The sequence below is a fragment of the Pan paniscus genome, chromosome 5 (genome assembly GCF_029289425.2).
Source record: "Pan paniscus chromosome 5, NHGRI_mPanPan1-v2.0_pri, whole genome shotgun sequence".
NCBI lineage: Eukaryota > Metazoa > Chordata > Mammalia > Primates > Hominidae > Pan > Pan paniscus.
Window position 1 is genome coordinate 45,018,731 of NC_073254.2, and position 24,197 is coordinate 45,042,927.

A 24,197-nucleotide genomic window follows, 5' to 3' on the forward strand; every position below is an offset into this window, starting at 1 on the left:
TTCAAAAAATTGAAATAATATCAAGCATCTTCTCTGACAACAATGGAATAAAACTGGAAATTAATAACAAGAGGAATTTTGGAAACTATACAAACACATAGAAATTAAACAATATGCTCCTGAATGCCTGGTGGGTCAATGAAGACATTAGGAAAGAAATTTAAAAATTTTTTAGGGAGAGGGGTGGAGCAAGATGGCTAGATAGAAGACTTCACTAACCGTCCCCATGCAACAAAGATACCAATCTAACAACTATCTACATTTTAAAAAAAGACAAAATCACCTTCACTAGAAACAAATGTTATGTGAGCACTCACAAAACCTGGTTTTTAACTTCATATAACTGAAAGAAACACTGAAAAGAGTAGGATATTGTCCCGAATTGCCAATGCCGCCCCGGCCCCATCCTCCAGCAGCAGCCCTGCAGTGCGGAGAATCATGCACTTGGGAGAGGGAGAACACAGCAATTGTGACACATTGCGTTGAACTCAGTGGTGCCCTGATATAGAATTATATTGGAAGAATGGAGCAATAAGTTTGGTGGTTGGGGTGGGGAAACAGGGAGGAAAGGAATGAAACAAACACTCGAGGGTAGAAGATGGTACCAGTCTGAGAATCAGGTGCCAGTTCTTTTCTACTGTGTGTCTAGTCACATTGGTGTAGACGTCCAGGCAGGAGGAGAAGCAAGTTGTGGGATCAGCTACATCTGGGCTTCCAAAGATAATCTCAGGTGCCACCTCTCCTCCATACTTACTAGGAATCCCAGGCCCTTCCCTGAAGTGACACCATCCTGCATCCTTTGTACCCCTCTTTCCACTTCTCACAGCCTTTCCCTCCCTCCCTCCCTCCTTCATTCTCCTGGCCAAGACCCACACTCACCCCACCTCACCTCTCTCTTTTGATCAGTCCCATAGTTTAGAAAAGAACAGAAATGCCAGCTGTGGTCAGGTGTTTTAAAAATTTATTCAGTGCTCTCTGGGCATGCATTTCAGGACAATAACATTGTTTCTGGTCTCAATGCACTTTCACTACATCTGATTTTCAACTATGTGAGTTAGGACACCTATATGGTCAATCAATCAACCAGGGATAGAAACTAAAGTCCAGAGCCCTAAGGATGCTGGCCCAAATCACCCTGATTTGGGCAGAACAGGATCTTCCAAGGGCCCTAAGAGTCAGAGAAGACCGCAGCCCCTTGTGTTGTATTCTGCTGCATGCCAGGGAAATTGGATGGAAACGATTCAGATTCTTCCTGCATGAAAAGGGCAACCTGTGTCCTTGGGGATCCTCCAGTGGCCCCAGTTGTTCCTGCTGGGGGTGACCTCGATGCCCGAATCCAACCCTGTAAAATAGGGTGAAATTCAGATATTGCAAGGCATGAAAAATTTTCTCCTGATAGCAAAGTTGAAGGATAACAAAACTGAAGGAGGGAACATACCAAAAAGAGGAGGAAGGAATATACAAAAAATAACAACAACAACAACATCAACCAACAACAAGAACAAAAAAAAACCAAGATATGGGATGTATGAAATCAGGCATCAACCCATGAAAAGGTGAAAGGGCAACAGGACCAGAAAGGAAGAGGGTCACCTGGGTGGGTGGACAGCAGAGGGGAAGCCATCTCCAAGAAGATGACCTTGACAACAGCCAACATCAGTTTAAAGGTATTGAGAAGACATTTACTCAACTAAGGAACAGTTGGTGAATTCATTTAAGGTTCATGGAAAGTAAGAAAATGAAAATACCAGGCAATTATCAAATCTTGAAAACTTCAGCATGTACGGAAAGAAAAACTAAGAGAGTTTAACATGTGGCTCAGGTCTGAGTAGCAGTCACGTAAGTCAGTAATTTTAAGTCTGGCTCTCAATGCACTCAAAATCTCCACCTGCCTACACGAGGAGGATGAAAATGTGTGTGCTGGGGAAGGTACTGTGGACTGAAGGGATATTGAAAAGTCAATACATAATATCTAAAATGGAAACATTTGAAGTGGCATAAATGTATATTATCAAGAGACATAAAGATAAAGAACAAAATACGAAGTAAAAGGCTTCTATGTGGTTGTTTGCCAGGAAGCTGGTGGCTAGGAAGGATTGAGAGGGAGTAGAGGGGAGACCATGTTTTGGAACAGGGGAAATGAAAGGGAAGCAGGTAGCACCTGGAGCCTGCCTCATGCAGAGAACAGGGTTCCACGCAGTGGTCCAGGATCTCAGGGACTTACTGTGGCTGAGGCCACCTGCCCCCAGGACAAGCCCTTGGCACTGAGTCTACTGAAATGTGAGGCGGGAGAAGAGGAGGCCTTCGGACATTTGACCTGAGCAGCCTGGCTTACTCTAGACTCTGTCTTGGCTCCTGTCCAGAGATTAATGTAACAAATTGTCTCTAAATTCATCCAAGGGAGTGGAGTTCCTTCCCCTACTCCCGATCCCCCTCAACACCATCCTTTCTGGAAGTGTTATTCTGAACATGTTCTCTGATTTGTTTTTATCAGTGGAGAAACAGAAGACAGAAGAGCACTCACCCAGCAGAGCCAGAGGGAGGCAGCTCCAAAGACTCCAGTGGCCACCAGAGCCCACCACGACCCAGGGCTGGAGGTGCACAGTGAGATCCTCAGCGCAGAGGAAGAAATCTCCTAAGAGTAGGAAGGAATAACAGAATTAGGAAGCGTTTCCTTACTTCACAGTGAGTGCAAACATGATGGGAAGGCATAGAGAAAAAGGAAGAAATTATAGGGAAACGTGCTTATTTAGGGGGAGGTGATACTGAGGGAGGGGTACACCAGACCCAGCACTGCCGTGGGGTAGGAGAAACAGGTATAACCCTTGACTAGAGAATGGATACTTGAGGATCAGTATAGTTACTAGGTGAAGAGGACTACATACGTTTTAAGGACATTGATGTACATTATAGTGTATCATTGGAAGTTAAGGGAAAAGAAAATAAACTTCATAAATAAAAACAGGCTGCATGTGGTAAAATCAATAATCAGCCCTGGGACTTGTGTTTTCAAAACGCTTTATCCAGGTGTGACACCTCTGACATCCTGGATTCCCCACCCTCTAGCACCCAGTTCCCTCTCCTGTAATGAGATCAGGGTTAGGAGGAGAGATGGACAGATGGGCCCATGCTGAAGGCAGTCAGTCACCTGTGCCTGCAGATGAGAAACCGCCGCCTAACCTTACTGAAACTCATGCGGAAAAAGAGTTTGCACCACTAGCCTCCAGCACAGAAATTCCATCCCAGCTCAGTATTTAGTATTTAGAGATTTAGTATTTAGTATTTAGAGATTCCTAAATACCGAGGACTCTGCCCAATCTGGTTTGACCATGCGCCTCCTTCCTCACACTGTGGGGCCCCAGCTTTCCCTCCCAATTCCACACCCCCAGATGCTCGTACCATGCTCAGGTTCATCGTGGACACCACTCCATCCGACATGGCAACACTTTTGATCCAGCCGCTTTGACAACCTCGTTCAGTCTCCTCTGGAGACAGCCACCCAGACCTTTGCTGATGAGCTGGGACTGAGGGGGAAAGGCCTGCGATCTCTGATGGGGTTGGCAATGGACACCAAAGTCGTCTTCTAAAGACCAGGTACGCTCTAACCACGGAAATCGTCTAACCACTGACTCCTCCAGAAAAGGAAGAAAGAAGCCTCTCTACACTAAGCTGAAACACTAAGTAAGTGTTGTATTAAGTAGACTAGGTACACTAAGTGGTAAACTTGGTAAACTTAGAGCACTAAGTGCACTAAGTTCACTAAGTAATAATATTAGTACTAAGTGGTACACGAAGCTGAAACCGCAAACCGCAGCCATGGCAGAGGAACCTCAGCTTAAATAGTGTGGAGCGGCCACTGGTTTCCGCGGCTCGTAGTCGCTCCCGCGAGGAAGCGACCGGGAGGCTTCCTGCCCCGCCCAGCGGTGGCCCAGGGCGCAGGGAACCAGGGCTGCTTCTCTCCGAAGCCTGAGAAACTCTCCGCTGCGAATCTGGGCTGGCCTCTCCGGGAAGCCTTGAAACTCAACTCCTGGGTGGGCCAGGAAGGCTGCCCGAGTTGGGCAGCGCCGGCCGGAGCCTTCTTCAAAGCCGAGCTGCTCGCCGCCCTCGAGGCCCAGGCGAGCCTGGAGGAGAGACCGGGTGCGCTCAGGTGGGGCCCTTGGTGACTGGCGACCCCATGAGCACCCACCCTCCAGCCTGGGGCGGGATGGCCCAATTGGGCGCTGTGGGAGTCCGTTTGGAAACCACTCTCTGCTTTGAGGATACGCGGGGAGCTTCCCTGGGAGGAGGAAGCTGTGAAGAGGGGCAGACACGAGGCCTCTGGCCAGCCGCGCCTCGGGTCCAGGCCTCCCTGTGTCCACATCTGGTCTCCCGGCTTTTCACAACAGTGACCTTGACAGCGCCCAGAGTCCGCTGCTTCCGTCCAGTCCGCTCTTCCCCTGCGTGGCCAAGACGGCGCAGCACTGGCGTCTTCAGGAGATGGCTGTGAGCGCGGGGCTGGGGCCAAGAGCAGAGGACCAGAGAGGAGTCTCCAAGCCACCACCGGCCCCGTCACCGGCTACCGGCTAGGTCAGGCCCCAGATTCGGGTTTGCCCAGCAGGCGCTCGGCGACCACGCTCCCTCTCCACTTTCTTGCCTCTCTAAGGAGGACCTGGCCCACTAGGAAGCCCGGGGCGTTCTGTGAACTGGGTGGTCAAACATGGTGTGTGGGGAAGGGGTCAATTGAGATTAGACGTGAAAAACCGGGAACCTGGGGACCGCAGGGTTGGGGCCCAGGAGGGGCCCGAAGCTTCCATCTAAGACAGGTGACTAAGTGAGGGGCACAGGTGCAACAGGAAAAAAGATTGATTTGCAATTGACTTGTAGGTGTAATCGGTTTTAGTGCCTATTTGACCACCAGAGGTCTGCAGCTCTATCCTTGGTGAGTTCTGAAGGCCCCTGGGGAGAGCTGAGCCCAAGAGACTTTTTAATTCCACAGAGGAACTTCGCCTGAGGCAGGTCTCCTCTGTGCCCAGGGAAGGAAGGCTGGACATGATGGTTTCTGAAAAAAGTTACACAGAGAAAAGGTCAAGTCCATTTTTGCTATCCTGTACTGAACACAGATCAATTAACTGGTCCCAGGATTGATAGCAACGGGCCTGTAACTGGTCTCCTGGTTCCTATCCAGCCCTTCCCCCATAAAGGCAGAATCCTGTCCTCTTGGAACAGTGAATCCCCAGCAGAGGACCTCAGCTCTCAAGCTCCATTCAGCCTGGGCTCCCTGGAAGCTGCTACCCTGCCCAGGAGCTGTCAACACCTGGAGTGCAGTGCAGGAAGAATGCAGGGGCGCTTGGTGGGGAGGTGAGTGAGTGCAGATGGGGTTCCTGGAACTCCTTGGGCCCTTGGGGTAGCTCCCACTCAGGCTGTCCTGCAGGTCCTCACAAGGCCCACTACTGAGCAGGAAGAATGTCCCCAGGAGAGGCAAGGGTTGGGGCAAAGGCGGGTATGGGGTCCCTTGCATTTGCGGCAAAATGGAGAGGGAGATGAGAGGCAAGGAGTACTGGCCCTCACATGGAAACCTACAGCACACTGCCCAAAGGGAATGGGAAGGGAAGCACAGCCACGCACGTCCACAGAAGACTTGGCAGATGGGAGAGGGTAGCTTTGAGGACTGAAATCCCTACTTCACAGGACTCTGGATACTTGGACACTTGCTTCCTCCTGTACTTCTGTAAGAATCTCAGACTGTGGGACACTCTCTGCACTCTTATTCTTGTAATTCTCTTCTCTCCAGATGGCCTCCTTTCCCTTGGAGTGCAGCAGTGGCCATCAGATTCTTGGGCTGAAGGTCACTGGGTGACTGTGGGATTCTGGGGCCAGTTACTTCGCTTTCTTAGCCACCCCATGCTTTACAAAACTGAGCTCCACAGTCATACTTATCTCTCCCAGTGAAGCTCAAAGGAATTATTAATAAAAAACACAAAAACATAAATGGAATGATGTTTATGGAACCAATTGATTAACGTGGAAAAGTATGGGCTTCCCAGTTTTCTGCCCTTCGTGAGAACTTAATCCTGAAACACTGATCTCATGTCAACCTTCTGCCTTAACTGGGAATTCCTGTGGCCAGTCTGTTCTAAGGGTATCCCGTGAGCCCCTAGGGATGGAGAACAGAAGGCCACTTTTCCTAAACACACACGTGGTTCTGTCCTGGGCGGATCAGTGGACTTCCAGTGTCCTTCCTGAGTCACACCGAGGTGAATTGCATAGACCAGAAACCCACATTTTAAAAAGAATAAAATAAAATAAGTGGCCTGTAGTGTGTGGGCTGGGGTTGGTGCGGGCTTCCGGCTTCGCCGCGGGTGTCTGCATCGTTCAGCCCCGGGGCTTTTGTGTCGGGTCTGGCCTGGCTTCGTGTCCGCGAGTTTTTGCCCTGCTCCGCGGCGCTCCTCCGGGGCGGGAGCCGCGAGGCCCGGGCGAGCTCGGGCGGGACCGGAGGCTGCGAAGGCTGCCGGGAGCGGGACTCGCAGCTACTGGATATGCCAGCGTTCCTGGAAGACTCCTGGGTCCTGACGAAAGACAAGTTGATGAGTGAGTTGGTCGCCATTAAAGTGAGGCTCCCGGCCCGGAGCTGCGCAGAGACCAGGACGCGCAGCTCCGCCTGCAGCACTCGGCGCTACCTCTACCCCGCCGCTACCTCTACCCCGCCGCGGCGCCGACAGCGAGGGCCCCGCCTCCCCCAGCTGGCTCCAGAGCCAGGCCACCCGCAGCAGGAAAGCCACGAAGAAAACAGTTCAACTCAGACCAAAAGATAAAGCTGATCTCGAGGTAACCGCGCTCACTAATGAAGATCTCGTGGAACCGCTTGCGAGGTATGAAGAGAAACCTAGTCCTACTGGAGAACAACCAGGAAGCGATGTGAGAAAAAAACCTTGAAACCGAAGGAACGAGGACCATCTGTCGCCCAGGCTGGCGTGCAGTGGCGCGATCTCGGCTCACTGCGGCCTCCGCCTCCCGGGTTCAAGAGATTCTCGTGCCTCAGCCTCCTGAGTGTCTAGAACCACAGGCATGCGCCACCTCGCCTGGCTACATTTTTTTTTTTTTTTTTCGTATTTTTGGTAGGGGCGAGGTTTCCCCGTGTTGTCCAGGCTGGTCTCCAACTCCTGAGCTCAAGGGATCCGCCCATCTCGGCGGATTAACAATTTAATCTTCAGCAGAAAATGGAAGGCAGAATTGAAATAAAGGTTCTAATAGATACTGTGACAACGAAGAAGACTAAAGTGTAAAGATCAAGCTTGAGAAGACAGAACCACTAAAGGGCAGAGCAAAGACTCCAGTAACACTGAAGAAAAGAAGACTTGAGATAGTCAGAGCTATTCTCACGCTGGAATAACTGAGGCTGAACGCACAAGTGGAGCTTCAGAAGGCGGAGCTCTGCAGGCCTGGAGTAGGGAGTCTACCAGAGACCGGAGGAGAAGGCCAAGGAAGAGGGTGGAAACCAGAACATTTTCCAATAGACAGTGCAGTAATTTCAGAGGGTGCTCCCACAGCTGAAACTCTAATGGCTTCAGGACACAAAACCTTCGTTGTCAGTAGGATGACCGGAAATTTCAAGCATGCAGCTCCTATTCTGCAACTCAGTAAATTTTCAAACATACCCCAAACTCCAAAGAGACCACTGGGGTGGGGGGGGGGGAACAGAATAAAGAAGAGTAGAAAGGGATATTCTTAAGGAAATGTTGCCCTATGAAGCATCTACACCAACAAGAATTGCTGCAGACCAGTCAAAGGGGCTACAGGCAGGCCATTAGAACTCACTGAGTTCAGGATGGCAGAATCTTTTTCATCTAAATATGTTCCTAAGTGTGTTCCCTTGGCAGATGTCAAATCAGAAAAGACAAAAAAAGAATGAGCCATTTCCGTATGGACAAAAATTTTGCTGTTTGTTGTTGTAGTAGGTTTTGTTTGTTTGTTTTTTGGTCTATCAAGCTATAGAAACCAACTAAGGAAATCTTTTCTCTAATGTTCTTCCTGATGACTCTAGAAACCCAACTGAATGGAATCCATCTGGCACATTCAAGTTGGTCTCCTATTTTTAATAACTGTATTGAAAAACACTTGTGTACACTTGTTGACTTAAATAGCTAAAAAAAAAAACAGGTGATTTCACCTCAATAAATGTAGTATTCCATGAAAAGCAAACAAAATATATATAAATGAACTTCATTAGAGTGTTTTTGAACTCTGGACTAGCAGGAGATCACTTCATGCCATATGAAAATCTTTTATAGCTCTGAAACTTTTTTGTAGGCTTTTTAAAATTTTTTCTTCTCATCGTCCAAACCCATGCAGGGTTTCTTTAAAATGTGGACATCTGGTTTCCTTTTTGAAAAAAAAAAAAATATTTATATATATATACATATATATATATATACATATATATATAGTGGAAACAAGAAGGGAAAAACATGGTAATATAGTATGAAGTTACACATTTAAATACTTTGAATTCTTACAGAAAAGAGTGGAAGAATTATCTTCTACTGAATAAAAACTTTACGGACATGGAAGACAATGAAATTTGGTAAGAGAAAAAGTAACATGGTTGTACTTTTTGTAACTGCAATGAAATTTGATGGTGTTTATGAGGAAAACTACAGCAATAATCTCTTCTGTAACTTTTATTAATAGTAGTGTTAGACTCAGAAATGGTGGCCTCCATGTTCTTCTGCCCGCTGTTGGTGGCCGCCACCCTTTGGACCACACTGCAGGCTGCTGCTCAGGTTCTGGGAAGTTCTGGATTGTTTAATAACCATGGACTCCAAGTACAGCAGCAACAGCAAAGGAATCTCTCACTACATGAATACATGAGTATGGAATTATTGCAAGAAACTGGTGTCTCTGTTCCCAAAGGATATGTGGCAAAGTGACCAGATGAAGCTTATGCAATTGCCAAAAAATTGGGTTCAAAAGATGTTGTGATGAAGGCACAGGTTTTAGCTGGTGGTAGAGGAAAAGGAACATTTGAAAGTGGCCTCAAAGGAGGGGTGAAGATGGTTTTCCCTCCAGAAGAAGCAAAAGCTGTTCCTTCACAAATGATTAGGAAACAGTTGTTTACCAAGCAAATGAGAGAAAAGGGCAGAATATGCAATCAGGTATTGGTCTGTGAGTGAAAATATCCCAAGAGAGAGTGCTACTTTGCAAAAACAATGGAAAGGTCATTTCAAGGTCTTGTATTAATAGGAAGTTTACATAGTGGGGCCAACATTGAAGATGTTGCTGCTGAGACTCCTGAAGCAATAATTAAAGTACCTATTGATATTGTAGAAGGTATCAAAGAGGAATAAGCTCTCCAGCTTGCACAGAAGATGGGATTTCCATCTAATATTGTGGCTTCAGCAGCAGAAAACATGATCAAGCTTTACAGCCTTTTTCTGAAATACGATGCAACCGTGATAGAAATAAATTCAATGGTGGAAGATTCAGATGGAGCTGTATTGTGTATGGATGCAAAGATCAATTTTGACTCTAATTCAGCCTATCGCCAAAAGAAAATCTTTGATCTACAGGACTGGACCCAGGAAGATGAAAGGAACAAAGATGCTGCTAAGGCAGATCTCAACTACACTGGCCTCGATGGAAGTATAGGCTGCCTAGTAAATGGTGCTGGTTTGGCTATGGCCACAATGGATATAATAAAACTTCATGGAGAGACTCCAGCTAACTTCCTTGATGTTGGTGGTGGTGCTACAGTCCATCAAGTAACAGAAGCATTTAAGCCTATCACTTCAGCTAAAAAGGTACTGGCTATTCTAGTCAACATTTGTGGAGGAATCATGCACTGTGATATTACAGCAAAGGGTATAGTCATGGCAGTAAAAGGTTTGGAAATTAAGATACCTGTTGTGGTACAGTTACAAGGTACACAAGTTGATGATGTTAAGGCACTAAAAGCAGACAGTGGACTTAAAATACTTGCTTGTGATGATTTGGTGGAAGCTGCTAGAGTGCTTGTAAAGCTCTCTGAAATAGTGAAGCGAAGCAAGCGCATGCGGATGTGAAATTTCAATTGCCAATATGATCTGAAAACCCAGTGATGGCTGAAGGTGTTAAATGTGCTACAATCATTAAGGATACTGTATTCTGTGTTATTGCTCTTTTAAGTGTGTGGAGATTGTAGTTGCCATCTAGGCACACAAACATTTAAAAGCATTTGGTTTGCATTTAATTCTACCATTCAGAATGGACTGTTTGTAAGAAGCATGTGTAATGCAAATATCTTCTTTATTTTGTCACAGCCAGTCTTTTTTGCTTCTCCTACAAAATGCAACTTGCAATATGACAGTTTATTATTGTTGGATACAAAGTTCTTCATTGATAAGAGTCCTGCAAATAAAATTAATATGAAGATAAAGCTTTATTCTTCAGTGTTAAAATACAGTGTATCTAATAACTAGCCTCATTAGTAGACCAGTATATTAAAACACTGTTTTATGTAAAAACTGTTTATCTTCAGCACTAAATACATAATAAATGTAACAATCACTATTTATAAACAGAGCTTTCAAACACTCCTCAGAAAATCAAAATACTTCTAAGTATTTTGATGAAGTAACTTTGTAATTATGTGAACATTGTTTTAATCATTAGGAAACGCTGATAACTGCAAGTATTCATGATTCCATGGTATTAAGAAGCACCTGTAGGTTTGTTTCAAATAAAGGCATATTAACCAAGGGAAAAATATAGTAATGTTATTATTGTAGCCCTATCATATTCACTTTTTAAACGACTGGCTTTTAAAAGTATCATGAAAGTCCTACTTCAGTAAAACCCATTTAAGTACAGTTGATGTTTAGCAGGGATCTTTTAGTGCAGCATAAACATGCTTTAGAGAACTGTTGGCTGGCTGTACATGTTTTTAAAAGCTGTTAGCTAGCTATGACGCTACAGCTGACAATTACACTTTTTATGAGAAATTGTAAACACTGGTCTTATGTTTCATCTGGATTCCTTATTGCATCATCTTCTGTTAACAAAAACAAATTTTCCCAGTTTTTTTGCCTTATATTTCCCAGCACAATTTCATTTAAAAGTACAAAAAGTGTTTGCTCTCAAATTGCATCATAAGCAAGTGTTAATACTCTGGGCTTTTTTATGTTTGTTTGTTTGTTTTTTGAGATGGAGTCTCGCTCTATCACCCAGGCTGGAGTGCAGTGGTGCTATCTCGGCTCACTGCAAGCTCAGCCTCCCGGGTTCACACCATTCTCCTGCCTCAGCCTCCTGAGTAGCTGGGACTACATGTGCCCGCCACCACACCTGGCTAATTTTTTGTATTTTTAGTAGAGATGGGGTTTCACCATGTTAGCCAGGATGGTCTCGATCCCCTGACCTCATGATTCGCCTGCCTCGGCTTCCCAAAGTGCTGGGATTACAGGCATGAGCCACCGCGCCCGGCCTAGCTGCGGTTAATACTTACAGATGGCTGGTAGCGGTGGCTCACGCTTGTAATCCCAGCACTTTGAGAGGCTGAGGTGGGCAGATCCCTTGAGCCCAGCAGTTCCAGACCAGCCTGAATACCTGACAGAACCCCTTCTCTACCAAAATACAAGAAAATTAGCCAGGCTTGGTGGCACATGCCTGTAGTCCCAGCTACTCAGGAGGCTGAGATGAGAGGATCACCTAAGCCCAAGAGGTCAAGGCTGCAGTGAGCCAGGACCATGCCACAGCCGCTGTACTCCAGCCTGGGTGATAGAGTGAGACCCTGTCTCAAATAATGATAATGATAATAATAACAATAATCATAATTAAAGTTGTATACTTAGAGTTGTAAACTGTGAATATGAAGTGGGCATTATGATTTTGTGTACTCTTGAAATGGTTATCTTTCTGATTGATTTTTTTAAGCTGCAATTTACCTCATGAATAATTCGGTTACATAAACTAGTAAGTGATTGAAATTTGAATAGAATTGAGTAAAACATGAAAATTTTAAACTGACTCATTTCAGTTTCAACTTTCCAGTCACTGACCATAAAGCACATTAAAAATGTAAACTAGTCTTCAATATCATCCGAAATGAAAAAACACTTTTAAAAAAGGAAGCTAAAGATATATATTTAGAACAGCACACAATTTTGATTTGAATTAGCCCTATTCTGATATTCAGCTTTTAGATATTCTGAAGACATTTTCACCGACTTTGCAATTGAGACCAGAAGGTCTTGTAGGTCTGGCCCTGCAGAGTGAGTGGCAAAGTCCTGTGTGCCACATTAGGGAACATTTTCATAGGCTCCAAGGCTTAGGATATGGACATTTTGGGGGCCCATTCTTCTGCTTACCATATTACTTCAATGATGTTTGCTCCCCTAGATTTTCACTAATAGTAAAAAGTAAACAAACAGATCTGGAGAAAAATGGAAGATAAGAGGCAGGACTAACTGCAGCCCTTCCTGGGGCAGACAGAACAGCATGTGGTGACTCACATCGTGAACTTTTAATTCAAGAACCACCGCAGGATCATATCAGGAAAACCAACAGAATTCACAGACCCTTTGAAAGAAGTGACTTGCCGCTGCAAACTCTGTGAGACATCTGAAAAACTGTGAGTTCCCAAAGTGTGAGAGAGGGAAAGTCTGCCTCCAAACACACATCCTCACTGGGGAACCGAAAATCTGAATCACGGGAGAAGTATTTAACCTTACCTAGAGCTGAAACAAATTTAGAGAGTCAAGTGAAATACGAAAGTAGAAGAAGCAGTGGGAAGAGCCCTGTAGGCACTCCTGGGCCTAGGGAAGCCCAGGGAAGCCATTACTGACTATATCTCACAGCGGTCCCTTGGGAGGGCAGACAGTGGAATTGGGGAAGGGCCACAAGGAGAAGGAGGCTTCCAGTAAAACTTTGTAATAATTTTGACCAAGCGTGAATTTTCCTGGGCAATATCAAGGGTGGAAGGGGTGAATGATAAAGGCAGATATGAGCACAGAAGCCATGGCAGGCAGGGAGGGGTGAGACCTGAAAGCCCTGCCTGCTTTCTCAGTAGGGAGGCTTATAGCCTGGAGCAAGATGGGAGCTGGGTGAGGCCTGTCACTGCAGGCTTTCACCCACTTCCCTGGTGACCTGTACGAAGCAGCAGAGGCAGCCATAATCTCACTCCATAACTCCATTGGCCTGAGAACCAGCCTCCCATCCCACACAGTGACCACAGCAAGCCCCACCCAAGGAGAGTCTGACCATGACCAGCATTTGAGAAAATCAGCATATTAAACAAAACTAAAACCAAGGATTCTCAGAGACTCCACTTCACTTCCCTGCTACCTCCACCAGAGCACGTGCTGGTATCCATGGCTAAGAGACCTGATGATGGATCACATCACAGGACTCTGCAGACACTCCCCATTATCAGCCTGGAGACCAGTAGCTTCGCCGGTGGTTTAGACTCAGAAGAACAATAACAATAATTGCAGCCCAACTCTCAGGAAGCCCCATCCCGAGGGGAAGGGGAGAGCACCACATCAACGGATCACCCCATGGGACAAAAGAATCTGAACAGGAGCCTTTGAGTCCCAGATCTTTCCTCTGACATCGTCTTCCCAAATGAGAAGGAACCAGAAAAACAATTCTGGTAATATGACAAAGCAAAGTTCTTCAACACCCCAAAAAGATCACACTAGTTCACCAGCAATGGACCCAAACCAAGAAGATATCTCTGAATTGCCAGAAAAAGAATTCAGAAGGTGAATTATTAAGCTGCTTAAGGAAGCACCACAGAAAGGTGAAAACTAACTAAAGAAAGTTTTTAATAATACAGAATATAGATGAAAAATCTTCAGAGAATAAATATCATAAATAAAAAACAATCACAACTTCTGGAAATGAAGGACACCCTTAGAGAAGTGCAAAATACTATGGCAGGTTTCAACAATAGAATCAAACAACTAGAAGAAAGAACTTCAGAGCTCTAAGACAAGGCTTTCAAATTAACTCTGACAAAAACAAAGAAAAAAGAATCAAATGAACAAAGCCTCCAAGAAGTTTGGGATCATGTTAAATGACCAAACTTAAGAATAATTGGTGTTCCTGAGGAAGAAGAGAAATCTGAAAGTTTGAAAATTTTATTTGAGGGAATAATTGAGGAAAACTTCCCTGGCCTTGCTACAGATCTGGACATTCAAATACAAGAAGCTCAAAGAACACCTGGGAAATTCATCTCAAAAAGATCATCACCTAGACACATAGTCATCAGGTTATCTAGGGTCAAGATGAAGGAAAGAATCTTAAGAGTTGTGAGGCAAAAGCATCAAGTAACCTGTAAAGGAAAACCTATCGGATTAACAGCAGATTTATCAGCAGAAACCCTACAAGCTAGAAGGGATTGGGGTCCAATCTTTAGACACTTAAACAAAATAATTATCAACCCAGAATTTTGTATCCAGTAAAAGTGATGAAGGAAAAGATAAAGTATTTTTCTTTTTTTTTTTTTTTTGAGACGGAGTCTTGCTGTCACCCAGGCTGGGGTGCAGTGGCACAATCTCGGCTCACTGCAAGCTCCACCTCCTGGGTTCATGCCATTCTCCTGCCTCAGCCTCCCAAGTAGCTGGGACTGCAGGCGCCCACCACCACGCCCAGCTAATTTTTTGTATTTTTAGTAGAGATGGGGTTTCACCATGTTAGCCAGGATGCTCTCCATCTCCTGACCTCATAATCCGCCTGCCTTGGCCTCCCAAAGTGCTGGGATTACAGGCGTGAGCCACTGTGCCCAGCGGAAAGATAAAGTATTTTTCATACAAACAAATGCTGAGAGAATTTGCCCCTAACAAGCCAGCACTATAAGAACTACTAAAAGATGTTCTAAATCTTGAACCAAAATCTTGAAATATACCAAAATGTGACCTGCTTAAAGCATAAATCTCACAGGGCCTATAAAACAATCACACTACAAAAAAAAAAAAAGGTATTTAGGCAACAACTAGCATAATGAATAGAATAGTACCCCACATCTCAATACTAACACTGAACGGAAATGGCCTAAATGGTCCACTTGAAAGATACAGAATTGCAAAATGGATAAGAATTCCCCAACTAAGTATTTGCTGTCTTCAAGAGACTCACCTAACACATAAGGACACATATAAACTGAAGATAAAGTGATGGAAAAAGATGTTCCATGCAAATGGGCACCAAAAGCAAACAGGAGTAGCTATTCTTCTATCAGAAAAAATAGACTTTAAAGCAACAGCAGTTTAAAAAGACAAAGAGGGACATTATATAATGACAAAAGGACTAGTCCGACAGGAAAATATCACAATCCTAAATATATGTGCACCTAATACTGGAGCTCCCAAATTTATAAAACAATTACTATTAGACTTAAGAAATGAGATAGATGGCAACACAACAATAGTGGGGGACGTTAATACTCTACTGACAGCACTAGACAGGTCATCAAGATAGAAAGTCAACAAAGAAACAATGGACTTAAACTCTACCTTAGAACAAATGGATTTAACAGATATTTATAGAACACTCCACCCAACAACTGCAGAATGTACATTCTATTCATTAGTACATGGAACATTCTCCAAGATAAATTATATGATAGGCCACAAAACAAGTCTTAACAAATCTGAGAAAATTGAAATTATGTCAGGTACTCTCTCAGACCACAGTGGAATAAAATTGGAAATCAACACCAAAAGGAGCCCTCAAAACCATGCACATACGTGGAAATTAAGTAACCTGCTCCTGAATGATCAATGGATCAACAATACAATCAAGATGGAAATACAAAAATTCTTTGAACTGGCCTGTGTGGTGGCTCAATCCTGTAATCCCCACACTTTGGGAGGCCAAGGTGGGTGGATCACCTGAGGTCAGGGATTTGAGAGCAGCCTGACCGATATGGTGAAACCTTGTCTATACTAAAAATACAAAAATTAGCTTGGCGTGGTGGTGGGTACCTGTAATCCCAGCTACTCAGGAGGCTGAGACAGGAGAATTGCTTTGCTTGAACCCGGGAGGTGGAGATTGCAGTGAGGCGAGATGGTGCCACTGCACTCTAGCCTGGGTGACAGAGCAAGACTCTGTCTCAAAAAAAAAAAAAAAAAAATTCCTTGAACTGAAAGATAATAGTGACCGAACCTATCAAAACCTCTGGGATACAGAAAAAGCAGTGCTAAGAGGAAAGTTCATAGCATTAAATGCCTACATCAAAAAGTCTGAAAGAGCACAAATAGACAATCTAGGGTCGCACCTCCAGGAACTAGAGAAACAAGAACAAACCAAACCCAAACGAGCAGAATAAAAAAAAATAACCTAGATCGGAGCAAAACTAAATGAAATTGAAACAAAAAATTACAAAAGATAAATGAAACAAAAAGCTAGTTGTTTGAAAAGATAAATCAAATTGATAGACAATTAGTAGGATTAACCAAGAAAAGAAGGAAGAAGTTTCAAATAAGCTCAATTAGAAACAAAACAGAAGATATTACAACCAATACCACAGAAATACAAAAGATCATTCAAGGCTACTATGAACACCTTTATGCATATAAACTAGAAAACCTAGAGGACATGGATAAATTCCTGAAAATATACAACCCTCCTAGATTAAACCAGGAAGAAATGGAAACCCTGAACAAGCCAATAACAAGCAGTGAGATTGAAATGGTAATTTAAAAAGTTACCGGCCGGGCGCAGTGGTTCACGCCTGTAGTCCCAGCACTTTGGGAGGCCTAGGCGGGCAGATCACCTGAGGTCGGGAGTTTGAGACCAGCCTGACCAACATGGAGAAAATCCATCTCTTCTAAAAATACAAAAATATTAGCCGGGCGGGGGGGGTGGTACATGCCTGGAATCCCAGCTACTCCGGAGGCTGAGGCAGGAGAATCACTTGAACCCAGGAAGTGGAGGTTGTAGTGAGCAGAGATCGTGCTGTTGCACTCCAGCCTGGGCGACAAGAGTGAAACTCCACCTCAAAGAAAAAAAAAAAAAAAAGGTACCAACAACAACAACAAAAAAGCCCAGAACCAGATGGATGCACAGCGGAATTCTATCAGACATTCAAAAAATGGTACCAATACCACTGACACTATTCCAAAAGGTAGAGAAAGAGGGAATCCCCTCTAAATCATTCTATGAAACCAGTATCACCCTAATACCAAAACCAGGAGAGGACATAACAAAAAAAAACAAAACTACAGGCCAATATACCTAATGAGCATAGATGCAAAAATCCTCAAAACATACTAGTGGCCGGGCGCGGTGGCTCACACCTATAATCCCAGCACTTTGGGAGGCCAAGGTGGGCTGATCACTTGAGGCCAGGAGTTCAAGACCAGCCTGATCAACATGGAGAAACCCCATCTCTACTAAAAATACAAAATTAGTTGGGCGTGGTGGTGCATGCCTATAGTCCCAGCTACTTGGGAGGCTGAGGCAGGAGAATCGCTTGAGCCCAAGAGGCGGAGGTTGGGGTGAGCCGAGATCTTGCCATTGCATTCCAGCCTAGGCAACAAGAGCAAAACTCCATCTGGAAGAAAAAAAAAAATGCTAGCTAACAGAATCCAACAGCATATCAAAACAATAATCCACCATGATCAAGTGGGTTTCCTACCAGAGATGCAAGGATGGTTTAACATATGAAAGTCAATAAATGTAATACACCACATAAACAGAATTAAAAACAAAAATCACATGATCATCTCAATAGATGCAGAAAAATCATTTCACAAAATCCAGCATCGCTTTATGATTAAAACCCTCAGCAGGGTTGGGCACGGTGGCTAACGCCTTTAATCCCAGCACTTTGGAAGACTGAGGGGGGTGGATCATGAGGTCAGGAGATCAAGACCATACTGGCTAACGCAGTGAAACCCTGTCTCTACAAAAAAAATACAAAAAATTAGCCGGGCATGGTGGTGGGCGCCTCTAGTCCCAGCTACTTGGGAGGCTAAGGCAGGAGAATGGCGTGAACCCAGGAGGCGGGTGAGCCGAGATCGTGCCACTGCATCCAGCCTGGGCGACAGAGCGAGACTCCATCTCAAAAAAAAAAAAAAAAAAACCCTCAGCAAAATCAGCATAGAAAGGACATACCTTAAGGAAATAAAAGGCATCTATGACAAACCCAGAGCCAACATTATACTGAACGGGGGAAAGTTGAAACCATTCCCTCTGAGAACTGGGACAAGTCAAGGATTCCCACTTTCACCACTTCTATTCAACATAGTACTGGAAGTCCTAACCAGAGCAATCAGACAAGAGAAAGAAATAAAGCACATCTAAATTGGTCATAAGGAAGTCAAACTGTCGTTGTTTGTTGATGACATGATTGTATACCTAGAAAACCCTAAGGACTCATCCAAAAGTCTCCCAGAATGGGTGAACAAATTCAGCAGTTTCACGATACAAAATTATTGTACAAAAATCAGTAGCTCTGCTATACACCAACAGCCACCAAGCTGAGAATCAAATCAAGAACTCAACCCCTTTTACTTTAGCTGTGACAAAAATAAAGTACTTAGGAATATACTTAACCAAGGAGGTGAAAGATCTCTACAAGGAAAACTACAAAACGCTGCTGAAAGTAATCACAGATGACACAGACAAATGGAAACACATCCCATGCTCATGGATGGGTTGAATCAATATTGTGAAAATGACCATACTGCCAAAAAAAATCTACAAATTCAATGCAATTTTCATCAAAATACCATCATCATTCTTCACAGAACTAGAAAAAATAATCCTAAAATTCATATGGAACAAAAAAAGACCCTGCATAGCCAAAGTAAGACTAACCAAAAAGAACAAATCTGGAGGCATTACATTAACCAACTTCAAACTACACTATAAGGCTGCAGTCACCAAAACAGCATGGTACTGGTATAAAAATAGGCCTATAGACCAATGGAACAGAATAGAGAACCCAGAAATAAAACCAATTACTTATAGTCAACCGAACTTCAACAAAGCAAACAAAAACATAAACTGGGGAAAGGACACCGTATTCAACAAATGGTCCTGGGTTAATTGGCAGGCCATATATAGAAGAATGAAACCGGATTCTCTTCTCTCATCCTATACAAAAATCAACTCAAGGTGGATCAAAGACTTAAATCTAAGATATGAAACCATAAAAATTTTAAAAGACAACATAAAAAAATAACCTCCTAGACATTGCCTTAGGCAAAGACTTCATGACCAGGAACCCAAAAGCAAATGCAACAAAAACAAAGATAAATAGATGGGATTTAATTAGACTAAAAGCCTCTGCACAGCAAAGAAACAATCAGCAGAGTAAACAGACAACACACAGAGTGAAAGAAAATCTTCGGTCTACACATCCGACAAAGGACTAATATCCAAAATCTACGAAGAATTCAAACAAATCAGAAAGAACAAAACAAACAATCCCATCAAAAAATGCCCTAAGGACATGAATAGAAAATTCTCAAAAGAAATATACAAATAGCCAACAAACATATGAAAAAAATGCCCAACATCACTAATGATCAGGGAAAGGCAAATCAAAACCACAATGCAATAACACCTTACTACTGCAAGAATGACCATAATCAAAATATCAAAAAAAAAATAGATGTTGGCATGGATGTGACGAAAAGGGAACAATTTTATACTGCTGGTGGGAATGTAAACTAGTACAACAATTATGGAAAACAGTATGGAGAATCCTTAAATAACTAAAAGTAGATCTACTGTTTGATCCATCAATCCCACCATTGGATATCTACCCAGAGGAAAAGAAGTCATTATACAAAGAAGATGCCTGCATATACATGTTAATAACAGCACAATTTGCAATTGCAAAAATATGGAACCAGCCCAAATGCCCATAAATCATCGAGAGGATAAAGAAAATGATGCATATGTATACCGTGGAATACTACTGAGCCATAAAAAGGAATGAAATAATGGCATTCGCAGCAACCTGGATGGAAATGGAGACCATTATTCTAAGTGAAGTAACTCAGGAATGGAAAATCAAACATGGTATGTCCTCACTCATAAATGGTAGCTAAGCTATGAGGATGCAAAGGCATAAGAATGATAAAATGGACTTTGAGGACTCAGGGGAAGAGGGGTAGGGAGGTGAGAGATAAAAGACTACACATTGGGTACATTGTATGCTGCTCAAGTGATGGGTGCACCAAAATCTCAGAAATCAACACTGAAGAACTTATTCATGTAACCAAACACCACCTGTTCTCCCAAAAACCTATTGAAATAAAAAAAATTAAAAAACAAAACAACCCCACCCCCAAAAAAAGAAATAAAGAAGACATAAATAAGGGCAGAGAAATACTATGTTCAAAGATTGAAATATTCAGTATTGTTGAGGTACCAAGTCTCCCACAAATGACCTGTAGATTAAATGCAATTCCAATCAAAATCATGGCAGGGCTGAACCTAAAAGTTTAAAAAAATAAAAATAAATCCTGGCAGGTTTTTTTAAAAAAGAAATTACCAAGCTGATTTGTCAATTTATATGGAAATCTGAAGGACTTTGAATATCCACAATAATTTTTAAAAAGAAGAAACTTGGAAAATACACACTACCTGATTACAAGACTTACTATAAAGCTCCAGGAATCAAGGTTGTGTTATTGGCATAAGGATAGCCATGAATCGGTGGAATAGAATAAAGAGTAGATGAATAAAACCACACATATATGTCTCTGAAAAATGCTTTAAGGGGAAAGGATAGTGTTTTCAACAAATGGTGCTGGAAAAAAAATGACAAGAAATAAGAGGAACACCATATCCAAAAACTCATTTGATACAAATAATAGATATAAACATAAGAGCTAAAGTTGCCAGCCTTCTAAAACAGTGCTACCCATTAGGCTATAATATGAGTCACAAATGTGAGCCACATCGGTAATCTTTAATTTTCTAGTAGCCACATTTTAAAAAGTAAAAAGTAATCAATGAAATTATTTTTAACAATGTTTTATTTAACCCAATACATCCAGAATATAATTTTAGCATGGAATCAGTATAAAAGATTATTGGCATATTTAACATTTTTTTCTCATACTTAGTCTTTCTTGAAATTATTCCTTAGAGCCTCCAGGGCTTAGAAATTCCTTAATTTTACATCCTGCCATGTCAAGATTTCTTCCAGTTCCGGGGATTCTAGGATTTGCAGAAGACATCAGTACCACTTACATTTCCAACTCTGGGTCCCGAAAACAAAGAGTACAGAGACACAGTCGAGGCTGGCACCCACCTTAGCCTCCTCCTCTCCCAGCCTTCCTCCACACACCAGGCCCCTCACCCTGCCGGCAAGCTCGGGGTTTCATGAAGTGCCAGGCACTGGTGGGAAGTGGTCAGGAGATAACACAAACCCTGATCTCCGCAACCAGCCTCAGGAAGTCCTTCTGAAACCTACCCAGCCCCATTCCTGCCGCAGCCTGGGTGCTTTCCCCGGCGGAGCCACACGTCTGCAGAGGGTGATTCTAGAACACCCTTCTTCCCAATAACCCAGGGCTCCCTCCTTCATCTGCTTCAGGACTCAGCTCGCATGGCGCCTCTCGGGAAATCTCACTCTCATGATAATAACTTCAAATTGCACCTGGCTCCTTTCATCTTCCGTGCCTTGCTTTTCTCTTAATCATCCTTTATTTTCGGACACCCCTGTAGTTGACTTCAGTGACTTTTTATTGGCCATGTCTTTCAACCGAAGGTAAATTCCTTGAGAGCCATGATTTGTGCCTGTTTGGATTTGACCCAAGCGCCTAGAATAGCGCCTGACGAAAAGTAGATGCTCAACCAACAGTTAGGGGCTGAATAAATCTAGAGACCAGAACCTCTTAAAGTTGAGTCTGGGGCTGACAGGTCGGTATTTTCCCAATATATGATTTTTGAGGTCCGCAGGGGAGCGGTGGGGAGAGGCTTACCCAGGGTGGTGAGTGCAGCCTCAGTGGCAGAAATCCCCGTGCGCCCCCTCCTGCCGCAGAGGAAGACAGACCCCTACGGAGCCTCCAGGGCGCAGTCTCCAGGGCGGAGTCCCGGGGCGCTTCAGGCAGGGAGTCTGGGCCAAAACGCCAAAATCCGCCGCTGTCGCTCAGCTGCAGCACGTTTCGCGCTGGGGAGCCTCTCCTGGTGGGCGACCGTCATGGACAATCGACAAGACCAGAAATTAGATTTGAGTCCAGAATCAAGGACCTTTAATCAGGGATTGGAGATGGCAGGGGGCCAGGATTAAGGGATATAGACAGCAGGTCCTGTCTGCTTAGGTTGCAAATGGGAAGAAGAGGCCGGATGCCAGGGTCCTGGACTCTCAGGGTTCGGGTGGGGCCAGAATCCTGGACTCTCAAGGCTGGGGAGGGGCCGCCCTCCAGGATCCAATAGGGTATAGGTTCAGATGCCTGGGTCCTGGAGGTCCGGGGAGTGGCGGAGGAACCGCCCTCGGGTTCCCGATGGATTGGGGGCAAATGCTCAGCCCAGTCTGATTCCAGAAATCCTTGTAACCCAATATAGTCTCCAGCTCCGATGCCATGTCCTTCCCAGGTCCCTCCGTGCTGGGGCTGGAGACTCATCTAGGGGATTCCCGGGAGGAGGGATCTTCCTCTCTGGAAGCAGCAGAACAAATTTCAGGGACTCAGGAGTCCAGGGCCTCATTCCAAAAACACTGAGAGGCTGCGTACTGGGAGCACAGTATGTCTGTGGGGTCCACCCAGACCTGGGAACCAGGTCTTAGGGCCTGCAGACCTCCCTCTGCCTTGAGGTCAGAGTCCACTGCCACTAACTGGGAGGAAACACCTGTCGCGGGACGGGGTCGCCCGCATGTGCACAGAGCCCTGTTCTGCCGAGATCCGAAGGGGAACATGGGGAGGTCCCAGATGGGGAAGGGACGGGAGAGCTGGGTGTCTCTCCTCAGTCCTTCGGCCACACGGGGCCGCTGCCGCTCTGCGCTCGGGTTCTGATGAGCCGCTCTGGAGAGGACGGGGCGGTGGTCTGAGTAAGACACAGATTGTTGATCCAGAAAGGATGTATCAATGAGGTGGGGCTGGGGTTGTCCAGGGGGTGGAAAGGCCTTCTGAGAAGCCCTGGACTGCGCGGGGATCCGGCTCTTAGGAACAGAGGAGGGCTCTGGAGCTGCCTGTCTCTGAGGTTTCCAACCCCTCCTTGCAAACCCTCCCTCCAGCCTTTTCATGGCAACACTCCAGGAAAATGGAAAGTTGATCATTTTTTTCTTCCACTCCTTAATCCTTTCCTGACTGCTACTTTTAGATAATTTTATTTTAGAAGAGTTTTAAATTTACATAAAAGTTGCAATGGTAGTACAGAGTTGCCATCCGCTCCACAGTCAGTTTCCCCTGATGTTAACATCTCTCATTACTATGGTCCATTTGTCACAGCTAATGAAGCCATTTTCATACCTTATTATTACTAAACTGCAGACTTTATTTGGAGTTCATTAGCGTTCCCCTAATGTCCTTTCTGTGTTTCAGGATTCCATGGAGAATATCACACTACATTTAGTCTCTGTCGTGCCTCCACGGCATCCTCTGGTCTGTGACAATTCCTGAGATTTTCCTAATTTTTGATGCCTTTCACAATATTGGGAAGTACTGACCAGATATATTGTAAAATGTCCCTCAAACTGAATTTAGTTGGGGTGTAGATCATGGTTAGACTATGGTTATGGATGTTTAGATAAGGTGAAGTGCTGTTCTCCAAACACATTATCAAGATTATATCCATTTGATGTACCACTGTTGATGTTGAAGTTGACCATCCATATTTTAACTTCCTGTAGCTGCCACAACAAATGCCCTCAAAGTTGGCAATTTACAACAACAGAAAATTATTCTTTCACAGTTCTGGAGGCCCAAACTGCAAAATCAATATGCAGGGCCTCACTCCCTCTGAAGGCTCTAAGAGCAAATCCATTCCCTGAGTCCTCCAGCTCTGGCAGCTGCAGGGCATTGGTCAGCGTTCTTTGGCTTGTGGCCCCATTGCTCCAGTCTCTGCCTCCTTCTTCACATTGCCTTCTCCTCTTCTGACTCTCTCTTCTGTGTACCTGTTAGGAAGACACTTGTCATTGGATTTAGGGCCCACCTAGGTCATCCAGGAGGATCTCCTCATTTCAATATCCTCAGCTTAATTACATCTGCAAAGACCCTTTTTCCAAACAACTTGACATTCACAGCTTCTGGGGACTAGGACAGAAACATATCTTTGTGGGGACCACC

At 44.3% G+C, this 24,197-nt stretch overlaps 1 non-coding gene and 1 pseudogene across 3 annotated transcripts; one reads left to right on the forward strand and one right to left on the reverse strand.

Moving 5' to 3' along the window:
* Positions 1-924: 924 nt before the first annotated feature.
* Positions 925-23,111, reverse strand: LOC129397940 (uncharacterized). Of its 3 annotated transcripts, XR_010112416.1 has the most exons (4): positions 21,897-23,111; positions 3,400-6,545; positions 2,525-2,635; positions 925-1,342 (listed from the first exon to the last, which is right to left on the reverse strand). It is a non-coding gene; the product is annotated as an uncharacterized LOC129397940 (transcript). The 3 variants fall into 3 exon arrangements; XR_008625588.2 differs by lacking the exon at positions 3,400-6,545 and having other exon boundaries at positions 21,897-23,101; XR_008625587.2 differs by lacking the exon at positions 21,897-23,111 and having other exon boundaries at positions 3,400-7,611.
* On the forward strand, positions 7,695-10,669 carry LOC100981689 (succinate--CoA ligase [ADP-forming] subunit beta, mitochondrial-like; annotated as a pseudogene).
* Positions 23,112-24,197: the final 1,086 nt, after the last annotated feature.